The sequence below is a fragment of the Mustela lutreola genome, chromosome 2, assembly GCF_030435805.1.
Source record: "Mustela lutreola isolate mMusLut2 chromosome 2, mMusLut2.pri, whole genome shotgun sequence".
In the NCBI taxonomy this organism is placed as follows: domain Eukaryota; kingdom Metazoa; phylum Chordata; class Mammalia; order Carnivora; family Mustelidae; genus Mustela; species Mustela lutreola.
The window spans coordinates 178,188,501-178,206,303 of record NC_081291.1 but is presented as its reverse complement, the minus strand read 5'-3'; the positions used below and the strand labels follow the sequence as shown (position 1 = coordinate 178,206,303).

The following is a 17,803-nucleotide window of genomic DNA, read 5'->3' as shown; positions in this document are numbered from 1 at the left end:
TAGTTTCTCTTGGATCTATCTGCGAATAAACTGACCCTGGGAAACCATTTCCTAAAAGCGATTCTTCTGGTGCCCCTCCCAAAGTGGGAAGTTTTGTTTGGTCGGGGGTTGGGTAGTTAGTGTAGGATGAGATGAACAATGTTATAGTTAAGGGGGGCCGGGAGTGTGGACCCCACTGCCTTCCTCTGTCCTCGGGCTCGTCAGACCAGGTGGCAAGGACGAACTCCTTGGTTGCTGGCAGCACTTTTCAGGCAGAATGGGCAGTAGAAGGGCTTTGGGTCAGCCCATTATTTCCCAGTCCTGACCTCCCTCTGCCAAACTCTGCCCAACCAACTCCCTCACTTTGGGGGGGTGTCCTTTTTTTTTTTTTTTTTTTTTTTTTTCCTGTTGATTGAGCCAAAGGCCAGGCTCAGATCTAAGGGTGGGAAAGCCTTTAAACAATTTGCATTTGAAAAGAGGAAGTAGAAAAAAAAGAAAAGAAAAACACTGAGAGGCCCAGCCAGCTGTTTCCTACAAAGCTTTGACAACTTCGCAGCTGTTCACTGTGCTTTTGCCCCAGTGGAAACCAGCTTGCACTCTAGCTGGGACTGCAGCTCTTCTGGTCTCCCTTGCCTCTCCTGACAGCTGTAAACTCACCACTTGTCATTTCTCTTACAAGGTAAGATTCTGGGATTATGCTATGTGAGCTCTGAGACCACTTGGTCCGTTTTCGACTCAGTTACAAGCAAAGCTGTACTTTTCTTACAAAAGCCAGAATAGATGAGGTCGTACAAATACCTCATTTCATCCTCGTAGTTGCCCAGTGAGGAGCACTGTATTATTATCCTCACATCACAGGTGAAGAGGGTGACACATATGCCGCGTGTCCAAGTCATCTGGCTGACCCCCAGGCCTGACTCCACACTGAGGCTTCCAAAAAACATTTTCCTACCAGGTGTGTGCCTGTTAAAAACAGATTTCCAGGCAGCCAACTCAGAGACCCTGACTGGGCAAATGTGGAATGGAGTCCCAGTCTCTTTCCGAGAGATAGCTCTCTGGTGAAGGCAGGATTTAACCCTTCATGTGCTTCTCTACATCTTTATGTATCCTGCTTGGCATAGCCCTTGCACATTTCTCAGCTCTGATTAATCGTTCCTTCCTCTGGGTTCTCAGAGCACTCTGTTCTCATTGCTAGTACAGCAGGAAACAAACACATTGTGTTAAAATTAGCTGATGTTGTGTCTGTCTCCCTGACTAGTTACTTGATTTCCAGAATCCTGTTTCTCTTTTACTTCCTCTTCTTGGATTGCTTCTTCCATTGATCTTTCCATAGTTTGGTTCTCCTTACTCAGAAGCACAGGTGGGCATCCACTTAAAAGTTCCCTCCTCGGAGAAACCTTTTCTGAAGACCTTAAGAATCAATTAAGAAGACCATAACTCATTCACTGTCACATTACCCAATTTCATCATCTAGCATGAAGCATAGAGCTTCCCGCAGCAGGTGCTCAGTTAGGACCTGATTAATCAAAGGCAGATTCAGTACATTTTTAGGGCACTGGTAAAAGAGGTTGCAAACATTTTTTTTTTTTAAAGATGTGGACGTATAGTTATATTTTTAGACTCTAGAAATCATGTGAAAATAAAATTAGAATCTTTCTGGCCTCCATCCCACTTACATTATGTCCTAGTATTATTTTTATATAAAATTATATATATGTATATACATATAAAGATTTTATTTATTTTAGAGAGATAAGGGGAGAGTGCAAGTGGGAGGGAGGGGCAGAGAGAGAGAGAGAGAGAGAATCTCAAGCAGAGGCTGCACTGAGCACAGAGCCAGAGGCAGGGCTGTCTCACAACCCTGAGATCATGACCTAAGCTGAAATCAAACACTTGGTTGTTTAATCGACTGAACCACCCATGTGCCCCATATAGAACTATATGTTGAGAATGGATTTCATAACATTTGGGAGCCTTGAATCTCTCAAGCTTTTAATCTGGCACTAGTATATGTCTGTTAACATCTTTGTGCTCTAAAAACATTTTGAAAATAAATTGGGCAGGTGATATTACCTAGTCCTATCTTGAAGTGGTTTAAAAACAAACAAAAAACAGCGCAAGAGGAGATAGCATCAGATTTCACAGGTTAAGGGCTGAGTCCTACAAGTCTGCCCCCCCCACCCAGCCCCACTTTACGTGCCAATCCCAAATCCAGTTTTGTCACCTGTGCTGACCTACCAGCTATAGACTGAAGGGTTCAATGACCCCTCCTTGGACTTAATGAATTAGCTAGAGCAACTCACAGAACTCAGAGGGACATTTTACTTACCAGATTGGCAGCTTATTATAAAAGGATATAGTTCAGGAGCAGACAGATGGAAGAGATGCATAGGGCAAGGTATGGAGAAAGGAAGGGAGCCTCTAAATCCAAGAGCACCCCTCTCCCCAACTCTCTACCGTGTTCGCCAACCCAGAAGCTCTCTCCCACCCCCAGCCTTTAGGGATTTGTGGAGGCTTCCTCACAGAGACAGGATTGACTCAGTCATTGGTCATTAGTGACTGGACTCCATCTCCAACCCCTCTCCCCTCCGCAGAGGTCCCGGTGTAAGTCTGAAAATTCCAACCCTCTAATTACACGGTTGGTTCCCCTGGCAACCGGCCCCCTCCTTAGGTTCAGTCCTCAAGTTATCTCATTAATATAACAAAAGACACCTTTGTCACTCTCAACACTTAGGAAATTCCAAGGATTTTCAGGAGCTCTGTTCCAGAAATGGGGCTCAGCCCTGATAGATACAAGTATACCCACTTTTCAAAAGTTTGAGTTAGGTCACTTCACTTTTATGAAAAAGTTGTGTACCTCCATACCTATTTTCACTAACTGAACACAATCTAAAGAGGATTTTCACTTAGTGGCAAGAGGGTTCAGTGTTCATTGTGCATGGAGCCCTTACAGAGGCAGCACAAACAAAGCAGTGAGAGGGGTGCCTGCTCTCAGCATCTCAGCCTCAGGCTGCCATAGCTTTGAACTTGTGTCTGTTGGCATCTGTGCTTTTTGTCTATTTATTTTGTGCCCCTGCTAGCAAGATGTGTCCCAAGGTATTGGAAAAGTCTAAGAGAGGTTATTTTGGGGGTTTGAGAATGGTCAAAAAATATTTTCACATAAATTTCAGTTTACAAAGGCTTTCACAGGAGTGCTGCACTTTCAGATAGTGGGGGAAATCTGTGTCTCTTATTATAAATTACAATATTATACCAGTCAAGGGGGGCCCAAATGCCAGAGCATTGACAAATAGTAGAAAATAAGAAAATATGGGTTATGCGCTTTATTTATTTTTTTTTTAAGGATTTTATTTATTTTTCGGAGAGAGAGCACAGGCAGGGGGAGGAATAGGCAGAGGGAGAAGCAGGCTCCCCGCCGAGCAAGAAGCCCACCTGGGCTTGATCCCAGGACCCTGGGATCAGGACAGGAGCCAAAGGCAGAAGCTTAACTGACTGAGCCACCCAGGCATCCCTGGGCTATGTACTGTAGACCTGTAAACACCATAAAAGTGATTGAAACGTAGCAGCAGACTTGTGGAAACCATCGCTTTCTAACTAGAAAAGGGTCTGCGAGAAGTGGAAACACTTGGTCTTTTCAGACATTGTAATTAAAGGTTGCCTGGACTGACATCGTTCCCTAGACTCGGACATGACAGACCAGATTTTCTTGCTCTGTCCAGTTTTTAAAGAAAGGATTCTTACAAATGCGTTGTCCATTACCAAGTGTTCAACAAACTTTGGCAAAGATGTGCCTGAGAATGAAACAACTTTTTTTTCCCACCTGTAAATGCCGACAGGGGTCCTGTAAAATCTATAAAGAGGAGCAGCACGAGAAGAGAAAAGCATGTCACCATTATCTCCGTTATCTCCGAGGAGCTGTCCCTTTGCAGAACCTAAACTGGGCCAGCAAACTGTTTCAACTCATTCTGATTCAAAATGAGGATCCGATGGAGGGGGTAGAAGAGGAAATGCAGTGAGAAGCCTAAGAAGATTGTGAGGGGATTGGGGGTGAATGGTCCAAAAAGGATGTTTAGCAGAAATCAGGGACAGTTCTCTCTTCCACACAAGGGAAGAACGGTTATTAAATCATCTTTTCCGGCAGCCTCCGTAATTTGTTGTTGCTGTTAACATAGTTCCCTATCTCTTGGTTTAATTTTTGCAATAACAGAATTTGTTTGTGAATATATAGTGAGTTCAGTGCAGTGCTAACACATTTTGATATCATAAAATTGTAGATATTTTAGAAATCAGGAAATTAGAAATTTTTGCCGAGGCAGAAATTAATTCTGGGAGGGATTTAGTTAATGCAAGCAACCTATTCCATTTCTACACACCCTGTAGTGTTAACTGTAATTGGCTGGAAGGTACATATAGCGCTTTAATGATATGACTTGATCCAAGAGATAAAATTGAGGATAAACAGATAGAAATGAACCCAAAATGTGTCTAACAGAATCTCCTACCAGAAAATCAGGTCAGTAATCTGCACTCAAAATTCATTCTCAAAGTCAGCATTTTGATTAGACCAACAGAGAGTCTGTGGTTATTTTCTGCCGATAGCCTGCATTGTCAAGGGGTCTGTGCTGCTAGTTTTTTTTTTAAATTTTATTATTTAACACAGAGAGAGGGATCACAAGTAGGCAAAGAGGCAGAGAGGGAGAAGCAGGCTCCCCTCTGAGCAGACAGCCCAATATGGGGCTCAATCCCAGGACCCTGAGATCATGACCTGAGCTGAAGGCAGAGGCTTATCCCACTGAGCCATCCAGGTGCCCCTGTGCTGCTAGTTTTATAAGCAGGATGCTTCCTGGGCTGAAGAAGGAAATACGTGTGCTTTTTCTAACACTGAGTATATTTGACTATATTACATATTAGTGTAATAAATGACAAACTAAATGATGATTCCAGGGTTGGATAATTTAGTTGTTCTTCCAGCCCTTCAGGGATCCAGACCCTTTCTGTATTCTCGCTCTATCTTCCTCAGATGTTAGCTTTGTCCTCACATGTGTCTGTCCTCTCCCACTTCAAGATGGAGGCCACATTTCCAGGCATCACATCTTCATACAAAGATGTCTCACAGTTGGAACAGAGAATGAGAGCATTCGCTTTCCTCATGTATCTTTTGAAGAGATGAAGCCTTCACCAAAAGACTTCCTCTCCTCTCACTGGCAAGAATTGGGTTGCAAATTCCCATTCCTGACCTAAATAACAACAAAGGCAGTGGTTAACCACGCTTGGCTCAGACCAATTCTGGTTTACATCCCTAGGGCTGGGGAGAAGCCCTGCCTCATTTAAAGTTTATGGCCGGGGCGCCTGGGTGGCTCAGTGGGTTAAGCCGCTGCTTTCGGCTCAGGTCATGATCTCAGGGTCCTGGGATCGAGTCCCGCATCGGGCTCTCTGCTCAGCAGGGAGCCTGCTTCCTCCTCTCTCTCTCTCTGCCTGCCTCTCTGCCTACTTGTGATCTCTCTCTGTCAAATAAATAAATAAAAAAAAAAAATAAAGTTTATGGCCCACTGATTCCTGAAAATACTTGGGTTTCTATTGACAAGGGTATAGAAGAAAATGGATGTACTACAGACCACCCCATAAAGAAGGCAGTATAGGGGCGCCTGGGTGGTATTGGCAGTTCAGTGTCCTACTCTTGATCTCAGCTTAGATCATGATCTCAGTGCCATGAGATTGAGCCCAGGGCCAGGCTCCGTGCTCAGTGGACAGTCTGCTTAAAATGCTCTGTCCCTCTCTCCCTCGGGCCCCTCCCCCTGCTCTCTCTTTCTCTCAAATAAATAAATACAAATCTTAAAAAAACAAAGCAAGACAAAAAAAGACAGTGTATTTTGACAGCCAGTGGTGCACAGAGAAAAGATTATATCATCTTCAGGAGGAAAAAAGGAACTTATTATTCACAAGTTTTTTTCCAGTATGGAGATGAATGTTTTTTCCATTTCCACTTGGGCTTGGATACTTTCTTCTGGATAGGAGTAAAGTAAGTCTAACTTCTTTTGCTGTGCAGGCTGCCCTAGCATAATATCAAAATACAGTCCTCACGTGACTCCAGCTCACACCCGGGGGCTCCTCAGCCGTCCCTCGTGGTGTCCAATCCTTCACTGTGTCTTCTCACTGCGTGTCCCTCATTTCTCCCCAGCTAACTACAAGAAACTGAACTTTTAAGACCCGGCTCTGGAAAACCTTTCCAAGTTCTCTGTGACCATGATATACTCCATGCGCTCTAGTCACTGTCCTCTCCGCCTCCCCCTCAACATCAATATCTATGGAACTTGACACGCCGGCCAGTGTGCCCGAGGCCTTATCCAGAATCTCATTGAATCTTCATCAGAGCCCCATGGGACAGTTCTAATTCTGCCTCAATTTCAGAAGGGACAAAATTGGGGCATGGAGAAATTAACTAACTTGCTTAGATAACACAGTGTCTAAATGGTGAGGCCAGGGTTCAAAATCAGATGATGAGTTCAGGGTCCTGGCTCATAAGCACGGCGCTCCACAGTCTCCTACAGAATCTTCTGTATCCGCAGACTGCTCCTTGCCCTGTGCCTGGCACATCATGAACACAGATATTTGCTGAGTGAATGAATGATCCATAGTAATCTTCTTCTGTATAACACCATTTATTAATTTCTTCCTGAGACTGTAATGCCCCATATTGAAAACACTACTGCAAGTGTTTTTTGACCAGAAAAAACAAATGACATATGTGGGAAGTCAAACAATATCACCCCCGCCGAAAAGATGTATATATATATGAAAGCCCTAAAATTATGAATATGCCACATTGAATAGCGAGAGAAACTTCACAGACATGATTAAAGATTTTGAGATGGGGAGACTATCTAGGCAGACCCAAGGCCCCAAGCTCCCTAAAAGAGGAAGACATGGGGGTTCAGAGGCAGAAAGGGCATGTGTTGAGAGAAGCAGGCATTGCAGTTGGAGAAATCTGAAGATGCTACCCTGTAGGCCTTGAAAATGGGGGAAGGGACATCCATAAACCAGGGAACATAGGTGGCCTCCAGAATCTGGAAAAGGCAAATGGACCTCTCCTCCGGCCTCCAGAAGGAGCCCAGTCTTGCTGACAAATTGGTGTCAGACTTCTGGCCTCCAGAACTGTAGGAAAATGAATTTCTATTTTGTCAAGCTAATAAAGTATACTTTACTGTAACAAACTTTAGCAGTGGGGGACACAGGCAAAAAAATTGAGCACAGATACTTTTCTTAATGTGGTTATTTTGTTTCTACTGATAACTCAGCCTTTTGATAGTAGGCACATTGGATTTTCAGACTGCAAGTAGATGAAAACATAGATTCTCTCCATTTTCATGTTCTCCTTTAAAGCATCTGGATGCCTGTCCTCTTATGTCACCAGCTCCTCTGGATTGTCACCACCGCCCTAGGGCCTGCTGCTGCTGCTGCTGCTCAGTTAGAGGTTTGTCTCCCAAGAGGCTTATTCCCAGGAAATGACACAGTGCCCCCGTCCTTCGGGCTGCCTTCTAATCACAAAGTCCAACATTAGCTACGTATTTGGACATAGTCAGATTTTAATTCTAAATTTCTAAAATCTCTATGGGAGAGGAAAAGAAGAGTTATTTCCAATCAAATCATAAAATATCCCAACTTCAGAGTATTTCAAATCTGGAAAGTGAGTGATAGAAGGAAGTTTCTAACTTCAAGATAATCATTGCATTTAGGATATGAAATATTTATTATTTTACTTAGTTTTGCCTACCTACTTAAATTCGCATTTTATACGTCACATATGCCATGTTCTTCCTCCTGTGAAACAGAGCTATTATCTGCCTCACAGTCCTTTAATAAGGAGTTTTATTTGGGAAGTTGGTATATTTAATCCCCTAAATCATGCTTCTTAAAGGGCGTGGTCCCTGGATTGGCAGCATCAGTGACTTCTGGGAGCCTGTTAGAAATCAAAGTTCTTGAGCCACATGCTAGTTCTATGGAATCAGAAACCCTGGGACAGTGTCCTGTAATGTGCATTAGGGCTTGGAGCTATATCAGGGTAATCAGGGTCAGAGTGTCAGACATCTTTTCAGAAAAGTCACTCACATCTCAGTGGCTAAGAATCCTTGGGTAGAAATTTTCTTCTGGCAAATTCTGAGTATATGTTTACTCCATTTTAAGTTAAGGTAACCCTAAGAAAGGAAAATCCCTAAGGAAAAAAAAATGAGTGAGGAAGATTATTTTCTGCGTAGAAGAAATCACAAATGTCACCTTTCAAGATGGTCCCATTAGTCGTCTCTAGTTTCCACAGCTAACAGTTACAATACCATAAGAAACAGTATCTGTTCACAAGTCTGCTAGTCTGCAAGCATCATTACGGCAGGCAATCTGTCAGCTCCCCACTGTTTTCTTTGAACCTCACCAGTGCAGGACACAAACATAATCTCAGTAAGCACCTGTAGTCTGAATGCCTATCTCCCTCAAATCACTTCTCAAGGCCAGAACTCCAATATCTAGAATTCTGCATGTCGGAACCCTCTAAGGCTGCTGTGCTGGGCATTTGGTGGGTTCTCAATAAAATCTAAATGAATGAGTCAACCTTTAAGTACGATGTACTGATCAAATTCCAATTCCACTACCAACATGATCATAACATTTGGCTGGAAATAAGTAGACATGGGTCGGTGATAAAGGAATTTCTGTTGTACTATTGATGAAGTCCCAGAACCTAAGTCAGGTTCGGTGGGGTGAGGTTCGGAGCCAACGGCTAAGAAAGAATTCTTAAGACGTCTCTGGTGCAAAAATGTGGTTTATTAAAGCACGGGGACAGGACCCGTGGGCAGGCGGAGATGCAGCTGCCCCGCGGTGTGAGGGATGGCAGGTTATGTACCCAGCAGTTGGGGGAAGGTGAGGGGAAGGAAGGGTTCAATGGAGTTTTCATATGCTAAAGAGGGCCTACAAGGTGCCAGGATGTCCCCGGCCTACCTGAGGCCTTGCCCTTGCGGCTTGATCAATGTTATATTTAGACCAGCCATTAACATTAAGATAGTTGGGAGACTTTTTGGTGGGATGTCACAATCCTGCTATCAATCGTCTTTGTTAGTGAGATTTAGGACATTTGTAAACCAAGGGAGACTCCTGTCTAGCAGGATTGTGAGCTCTGCTAAGTTAACTATTTGCTTATTGTTCATGGCAGTCAGGGCTGCCCTAGGGATGCTACACGTATGACTGAGGGGGAGCGGATGGAGAGGGGGGTGAGAGGGGTGCAAGGCGCCAGCTTTTGCTTTGTCTTCAGCCAGCCTCGTGCTCCCTCATCACTATGATTTTGCAAAATATTTGACATTAGAGCACTTAGATTGTGCAAGTTATTTCTGCAGAGATGAAGTAAAGCCAGCTAGCAAAAAAATGCAAAGTTATTTCAAATTAACCTGAATTTTGATCAGGATCCATTTTATTACGTCTGAACTAAAACATGGTTTATAATGATGACAAATCATATTAATTACTTACACAATAAAATATTAAGTAAGGCTGATAACTGTATGCATCCAAGAGTAATATGGTGGTGATTTTATAATAAATCTGTCACCTGCAAGTTTGCCATGTAATTTTTTTGCAGGCATATTTCTCATGTCCTAGCTTTTATATTCATGGTTGATTTCATGAAAGGACCCCAGCCCTTGGTTTTCTAACTGGATATGGAGAGAATCAAATATGCAGCAATTTTGTTTCTTGTTGTAACTGGCTTAGAGAGATGGAGAAAAAGTAAATTAGAATACTGAAGGAAAGAGTCTTTCCCCCACAAAAACAAGCTCATTAAAATTTGTTTAACCATTAACCAAAGTTAAACACTTGTTGTCTTGAATATGCTGGTAGGTATTGTGTGTGTGGCTTTAGGTGGGGTTATAATTCTTCTCACTTGTCTAGGAATCCTTTGTTCTCTAAATTCAGAGGAGTATCTCCCAAAAGAACACAGTTTGGGAAAGGCCACTAAATTCCAAAAGCAAGTATTTAATCCATTGTGAAATAGTATTTGTAAAGAGAGGAACTTGGAAGGCCCACTGAAGGCTGCATCAGACTCCGTACTTGTTAGGCCACTCCTAGATGAGTCTTTATTTTTAAGGACAGAAGACCATAGTTTCAACTAAGGAAAAATAGAAATGTTAATGTAATGTTAAAATTTAGTTTGAAAATTAAAAAAAAAAAAAAAGACATAAATAGATCACTACTTTATCAACATCCAGAAACTTGGGATTTAAGTTATATCTGTTCTCTCTCCCCCCCTGCCCCCATCTATGTCAGAGTTAATTGAGAGATTTCTAAGCAAAAGCATTAGTTCCCTTTCCCTCTGCCAAGGGAAGGTATGTGCCTGGGGTCTGGACTCACTCAGACCTGGGTATGAATTTGATTTTATTTCTGTTTTCGTTTCCTTCATACTGTTTCAGTAATATTGAACTCCTGGGTTTGTTACAATGAAATGGGATATTGAACACAAAACCCCTCCTTAGAGCTCCACAGATGTTACTGTTTCACCAGCCCTCTCACATCTGCCTAAGCCTTCATTCATTTGGGGGCTGCCACACTCTGCCTTGTGTTGTTAGAGAACCTTTAGTAAGACTTTGTCTTAACCTCTTACATCTTCTCACAGACCCCCCATGGAATCCCCTGAAACCTCTTACATCCGGCCCCCCCCATCACCCCCCTCCCCCGCCGACCCAATCCCTGCTATAAATATCCCTCCTCCACCCCAAGAAGATAACCAAGTTTTGGGGTTTTGTTTGCTCAATGACTTTTTTGTTACAGGTTTAGAAATTAACGGATCTTAGAAGACATCTCAGCTTGGGCTGTTGTTGCTTTTCAGAAGACTGACAGAGAGGATGGAGTCCAATATGTCTTTCATTCTAGTGGGGTAAAGGGTCAGGGAGGCAGGCTCCTTCCTGCCTCCCTGGGGAAGCAGAGAGGCAGTGAGAAAAAGAGGGAATCATTTCAACTGAAATCAAGATGAAGAGCTCAACAAGAGATATTTGAAGATTCTTGAGGGACTAAGCTCCAGGAATGCAAAAATGTTTGCCTGTTTTCCCCACTAGCAAACTATTCCTAGCACCTACAGCAGGTGCTAGGCAGATAACAAGCAAGTTATTTATTTAATGACTGAATATGGACTGTGTTAAGGACATGAAGGATGAAGTTCAGGTAAGATGGAGAAAAAGGAGGAGATCAAGGGGGTGCCTAGGTGGCTCAGTCATTAGGCGGCTGCCTTCGGCTCAGGTTATGATTTTGGGGTCCTGGGATCGAGCCCCCAGATCAGGCTTCCTGCTCTGTGGGGAGCTGGCTTCTCCCTTTCTGACTCCCCCTGCTTGTGCTCCCTCTCTCTGTGTGTCTCTCTCTGTCAAATAAATAAATAAAATCTTAAAAAAAAAAATCAAGTATAACTGTAAGGTTTTAAAGGTGGTAAGGCAGAGGAAAAGCATTATCAGTAATAAAAAGGAGTAAGTGAAAAGGAAAAGCTGGTCAGAGTGGAAGACTAAAAATGTGGCTTTAGATTTGTTGACCCTGCTTTTTGTGAAATACTCTGCATGCAGCAGGTACTGACAAATACACACTGAACTGAATATTAGCAAGCAGTGGAAGATGTAAGACCCAGAATTAAAGTAGTCAGAACTAGCAGTAGATGACTCCCGAGTCCCTTCCTGGAAATGAGTGAACCCTTGAGAGATCCAGATCCAGAATAAGTGTGTTCCCCTGACGGCATGGCATGTGCACATTTTCTGAAGTCATGTACAAATGTATTTATTAATCGCCTCTGTTAAATAAAATTTAGGGACAACTTCCAAATATTTAGTATTGGAATTTTATGGTTTTCCAGCCTATGGATTAACATTTTGTCTGACAGATTCTCCATGGCGGGACTCCTAACTCTAAAGGCCCTAGGAAGATTCAATGGTTTTCAGCTTTTTAATCTATAGCCGGTAAAACTTTTATCAACTATACAAAATTTGGTGGATCCAAATCTACGAACTAGTTGACTTGGTTAAAATGGCATGAATTTATCATGTGATGAGTACAGAGACTTACAGTAAAGTCCTGCCTACTCCCATCTCTCTCTTTAAGCAAAAACAAAATTAGGTGCTTCCCTTCAGTCCCTTAGGTAGATTCAGAAACCCTCGATTTTATACTAAATGATGATAAAGATTAAAGTTATTTATATTTACCATGTTTGAAGCACTTCGGATAGCTGCTGGGTTAGTGTCTTGCCATGTGGCTAATATGCTGACAATAATTAACAGTCCTGTGCAGGATTTGGAAAAACTGCTACCAATATGGCCCCCAAGTGCAGAAAAATAAATTTGGAAGCTTACCAGGAGATACAGTTAAGTCATATTGTAAAAATTGTAAGACAAAAATTGATGACTAGTTTGACCCCAGGAAACAATTGTCAGTTTGAATCCTTCATTTTACCTTTACTTCAGATGTTCCTGGTGGTTCCTATATCTAGAACTCTTTATTACTGATACTGATTCTCTTGTATTCATAATGTCCTATAGTGGAATAAGCTCTTCGGGGTGGGGAATCGAAATGACTGCTGAAGAGTACAGGACTTGCGGGCTCCTGGCCTGGGAAGCTGCCCAACATGCTTTCCTTGTGATAACCCTGATGCCATTACAGTTAATGTTTCTGCTACTATAATTACCCTAAAAATGGGATCTATCCCCCAAAGCGATTTCAGGCGTGAAAGAGAGTATACTCAGGCACAAGAAATAATGACTAGGGCCTTGAAGAAAGGTTTCAGTAATCTATAGTCTATGTATCCATGGAGAAGGTATTCTGGTTTGGAGAACTGGTACCGTGGGAACTAGAAATGACCACCATACCATGTCAGTTGACATCTTGATATCCACACACAAAAAGCTAATGAAGGTGTCACAGGATTCTCATTCAGTTAACCAAGGTTGTAAGTTTTTATGAAATCTCATACTCTAGCATAATGGTCATTAATTTTCTCATATCCTTCATCTTTTGAATAGAAAGGCACAATGTCACAGATGTGAAAAGAGAGCCTTGGAGTTCAAACTGGGTCCAAATTCTAGATTAGAGATGTAAAAGTTCTGGTCCTTGGACAAATTATGTAGTTTTGTTGTCTTCATCATCTCAGTTTACAGGTTGCTGTGTGTAGTAAACAATATAATCTATAAAATCACCTAGAGTCTGGCAGGAGTGTAATAAATACGAGCTCACATTTGAGCTTATCTAGTGGCTGCCATCTTGCCTTCTTTCTTCCCCTTTGTACTTGGTGTCTCTTGATCTTATCTTCAGGTACAATGGCAGAAAGTTGGGAGAATTCTTAGGTATTCATGGGCAGTGGTTCTTAGTGAACTTTCCAGAAGCAACTTTGTGTCCCAGTGGTATCTCTCTACTTGGCAAGTCACTCTCTTTTAATATCCTTTGGTGATGTGATAATCTCCTACAAGTTTGGGAATAGACAAGTTCCTTTAATTCTGAGGTTGAGAATAACAGAAACCCAAAACACAGTCACAATCAAGGTTCTGATGGAAATGGTACATAATCACCCATTTATATCAAAGCTTTTGTCATTACCTCTCAGAAAAACCACTGATCACTCCCCCAACTCCCCAAGAAGTAAAGCTCAATTTGTTATGTGTCTCTAAGCAACCACATGTAAAAATTCCTAAAGCACAAAATGGTTGAAAAATTCTCCCTTTTTTCAGTTAAAAATAAATAGTGAAAAATCAAACATTCAGTATTGTATAATTTAGAAAGAAAAATCCTCCAGTGAGAGCTAACATTCATAGCTTATGCGTATTCCTTCTAAAACCTTGTGCACTAATGTCAGCTGTATTATAACTATCATTATTTCTTGTTCTTAAAAACACATTTAACAACATCAGAATCCTACTAGGCAGTGTGATACTTAAATTTAATAATATCTTGGACATTATTCCAAGTCATTAGGTAGAAGACTAGCTCATGGTTTTAGAGACTCTACAGAATTCTATAGTATATGTGTACCCTATAATTCCAAACTTTACTAAAGGCAATTTGAGTTATTCCAGTCATTGTAAGCAAGATTTATAAGGCAATTCTTTTTCTTTTTAAAAGAGTTTATTTAGAGAGAGAGAGTGAGAGCCGGAACACAAGTAGGGGGAGTGGGAGAGGGAGAAGCAGGCTTCCTGCCAAGCAGGCTAGGGCTTGATCCCAGAACCCTGGTATCATGACCTGATTGAAGGCAGATGCTTAAAGACTGAGCCACCCAGGTGCCCCTCTCAGGCAATTCTTATGTACGACTTTATATAACTGTGCAAGGATTATCTGTAACAGGAGTTTTTATTGGTGGGATTTCTGTATTAGAGTATGCAAATTCAATAAGTGCAGTCAAGACCCCTCAAATTTACTAGAATATAAGCTACATGGGAAGAGGAATTACATTTCCTTCACTGCTTAGATTAGTGCATGGCATAAAGCAGACATACATAAGGAATATAGGTTTTATTTTTTTCTTCAGAGAGCTGCTTGTCCATGTAGTTTATCTATTTTTCCATTAAATTCTTGTTTGCTTGTTTTTCCCCTAAGAGTTCTTGGTAAAGTAAGAAAATTAACCATTAGGCACGTGTTGCAAATACTTTTAACCAGCTTGTCTTTGTACGTCTGTGTATTTTGCCATTTGGAAGGTCTATATTTTCATGAAATCAAATGTATTAACCTTTTTCTTCATGCTTCTTTAATGTTTAGTTTTTTTCCCAGCAAAATAAAAACAAGACTCATATAGGTTTTCTTCTTATTCTGTCAGTGTGGCCTTGAGGTTTTGTTTTGTGTTCACCTGATATTTCTATTTTGGTCTTTGTTGATTGGGGGGGAAAATGCATTATATAGAATGGAGAGTACACAGGTAGGGAACCACCAAGGTAGAGAGCTCAGATTTATGCCTCAACATGGACACATTTTTATTTGGGATTTTTAATCTCTTTCCCCAAATACATAAAAATAACTGTGTTGTCATCTTCTTTTAATTACAAAAGTTATTCAAGTACATTGTAAAAAGCTCAACTTATCAGAATATTTAGAATAAAAAGCAAAAATCTTCCTCCACTTTCTCTCTCTGCCTCTATAATTCCACTCTCTAGAAGAAATCTGTCCATGCTCCCTATGGATTCACAAATATATACACACATATTAGTGGTCCTTTATTTTTTTCTGCTTGATATTAATACCTATGACATACCATACATACATTCAACATATAATTTCTGAATGTAGAATTTCCAAAGCCAGTGTAGTGCAGCTGCTACACATCACACATCAGTGAACTGAATGTATATACATACACATTTATAATAGCTTTGCAACGGCTGCATTCATGGTTAGGATACACCACAATCCAATTAGTCACTCTATTCCTGGGCACTGTTTTCCTGCTTTTAAACATTATAAGCAATGCCGCTATGCCCACCCCTATTCGTGTTTTTGCATTTATATGTGATTATTTCTACAGATCACATCCTAAAAGATGGATTTTCTGGTTTGAAGGTGACAAGCATTTATAGCAGATTGGAGTTGGGGAAGCCACGAGAAGCCCCTTTATCATTCCCAGCTCACTGTAAGGACTCCTTCCTTGCACCCTGCTTCAGGAGTGCTACTGAAAATAGTTTTGTTTTGGTTTGGTTTGTTTAGAGAGTGAACTTTTGAACATGAAAAGATCAAGTAGAAACTCATCTGAGTGTGGGCTGATGTATGCTTCGCCCAAGGATTTCCACTTTTCCGGATCCATCCTATAAAAACCTTCTCCTGAAATGAAACAGTGTAAGTTCATTAAGCTCTAATCCAGCTGTGATGAGAGACAAGGGGGTTAGCTAAAAATGTGAATCAGTGGGCTCAGTGCCCCAAGGGAAGGTACCTGTAATACTTTGACAGAATTATCAGTCATGGAACTGGAGCAGAAATTAGCAGAGCATCTCCACAGTTGGGGGAGGGTGGTACATCTCCCTCCTCTCCCTGGAGTGGGAGTGCTCCCATCAGCTAGGACCGTGGTCCCGGTTTCCAACACTTCTCATGATTGCGGAAGTTCTCTGAGCAAGATGTCCCAGGGTGTAGAGGTTTGCAGACTGCCCGCCGACTGCCCCCATCCAACCAGATGCCCTACCTTGGGGTGTTTGTTCAGGGACCTGCTGGGTAACCAGAAGGGCTGCCTGCCCTCTTCTGGACCAGGTAACCAGGAGTCAGCTAAGAGATCCTCTGTCTTTTCCCACCCCTACCTCTTTCCCACTCCTCTTTCCTCCTTTGCTTGGCTTGAGGCCAAACTGTCATCTAAGAAGGAAAGGTAAAGACCTTTAATTCGGGTATTGAAATTCAAGCTCATAACAACCTTGTAAATTTGATAGCAATCACCAAATTGCCCTCTACAAAGGAAGTTCGACTTCATACTTCCTTGAATAGTTTGACACCTTGATGAAACGCATTAAGCTCATTAACCTTAGTTTTTGCCAGTCTGACTTCTCATTATTATCTACGTTTTCTTAAACAATGTTAGTATAAAAAGACATGAAAATCAATTCACCTGTCTATGGACTATTTGTATTTCTTCCATAAATTGCTTGCTTATGACCCATGTCCTATTTTTAAATGGGGTATCTTTTTTTACAGATCCATAGGAACTCCTGACATGTTCTGAATATTAACTCTTTTAACAATACACTGACGTGGTCTTAATTATGGCTTCCAGCATACAGATAGTTTATATGTTCCTGTGCTTAGAACACACTGAACCCCAGCGCCATCCTCCAGTTTGTGGAAGGACAGCAAATACAGTTCCTGAGACGGGGCTGCTAAGAGCTCTGAAATCTTGACAGAAGTAGTAGAATAAGGAGATGCTACTGTTGACGAAAGTTGCAAAGAAGCTTCCACAGAGACCTGCACTTCTTCCAGCTCCAGCGGTATTGAGGAAATCAACACAATGGTTATTTTCATATGCAAATACGGGGCTGAAGCCCTGCTCGCTTTGGAGAAGTTAAGGCCGTGCTTAACAGAAAACAGTTTTCCCACTCTGCAGGGATAGGCAGAGTTCTAAGTGAGGAGAGACAACTGCCTCCACCCTGTGGCTTACTCTTTTTGCGATGCACCTGTTCTTTAAATAATTGCTTACAGTAGATAAAACCCCAAGACACCCAGAAGACCAGGCTGGCAGGATCTTCCCTTAGAGGTGAAGGAACAATGGGGTGCAAAGATGATGACCTTGGTCAAACTCAGTCTTAGGCCAGATACTATTTAAAACTGGAGAACCCCAGCCTTGAGCAATGTTAGAAAAAAGGAAATTTCGTTTTGTTATTAACTTAGAAGGGAAGGATATTGTGAGAAAGTGGCCTCTTGTCATTTTCCAGCTCTGTCACTGGTCCTGGGGTTTACCAGAGGTGACGGTCCAGTGGAGAGCATACCACCTTGAGCAGGTCTCCTCTATATGAAGTAGACCGTCCTACATCGATCATGCCAGAAAAGCCTGTTCTTGGGATAGGACAGGTCGCCTGTAAAAGTGATATAATATAATCTATCTTCAGGGGTTTGTTCTTTTGGCAGGACCTACATTGGGATTGAGAAAGAAGTACTATTTTCTTTAACCTTACTCTCTATGCTGTGCTGAATGGCATCCCAGGGTGGTGTGGAAAACCTGACTTTTACTTGTCCCTAGGGTCACAGAGGCCATATCCTATGGAACAATGTGATTTTAACAAAGAGATTGTAGCATCCATAAGCACAAAAGAAACCTAGAAAACTTGGCCAAACCTGTACATATGTACAGGTTTGTATGTATGAATGC

The 17,803-nt window shown here is 41.8% G+C and overlaps 1 protein-coding gene across 1 annotated transcript in view; it reads left to right on the top strand.

The window, feature by feature from the left end:
* The first annotated feature begins 523 nt into the window (after positions 1–523).
* Positions 524–17,803, top strand: part of ST3GAL6 (ST3 beta-galactoside alpha-2,3-sialyltransferase 6) — a 79,280-nt gene continuing 62,000 nt past the window's right edge. The window contains exon 1 of the mRNA XM_059164377.1: positions 524–658. The gene's annotated coding sequence lies outside the window, so the exon portion shown is untranslated. The remainder of the gene's footprint in view (positions 659–17,803) is intronic.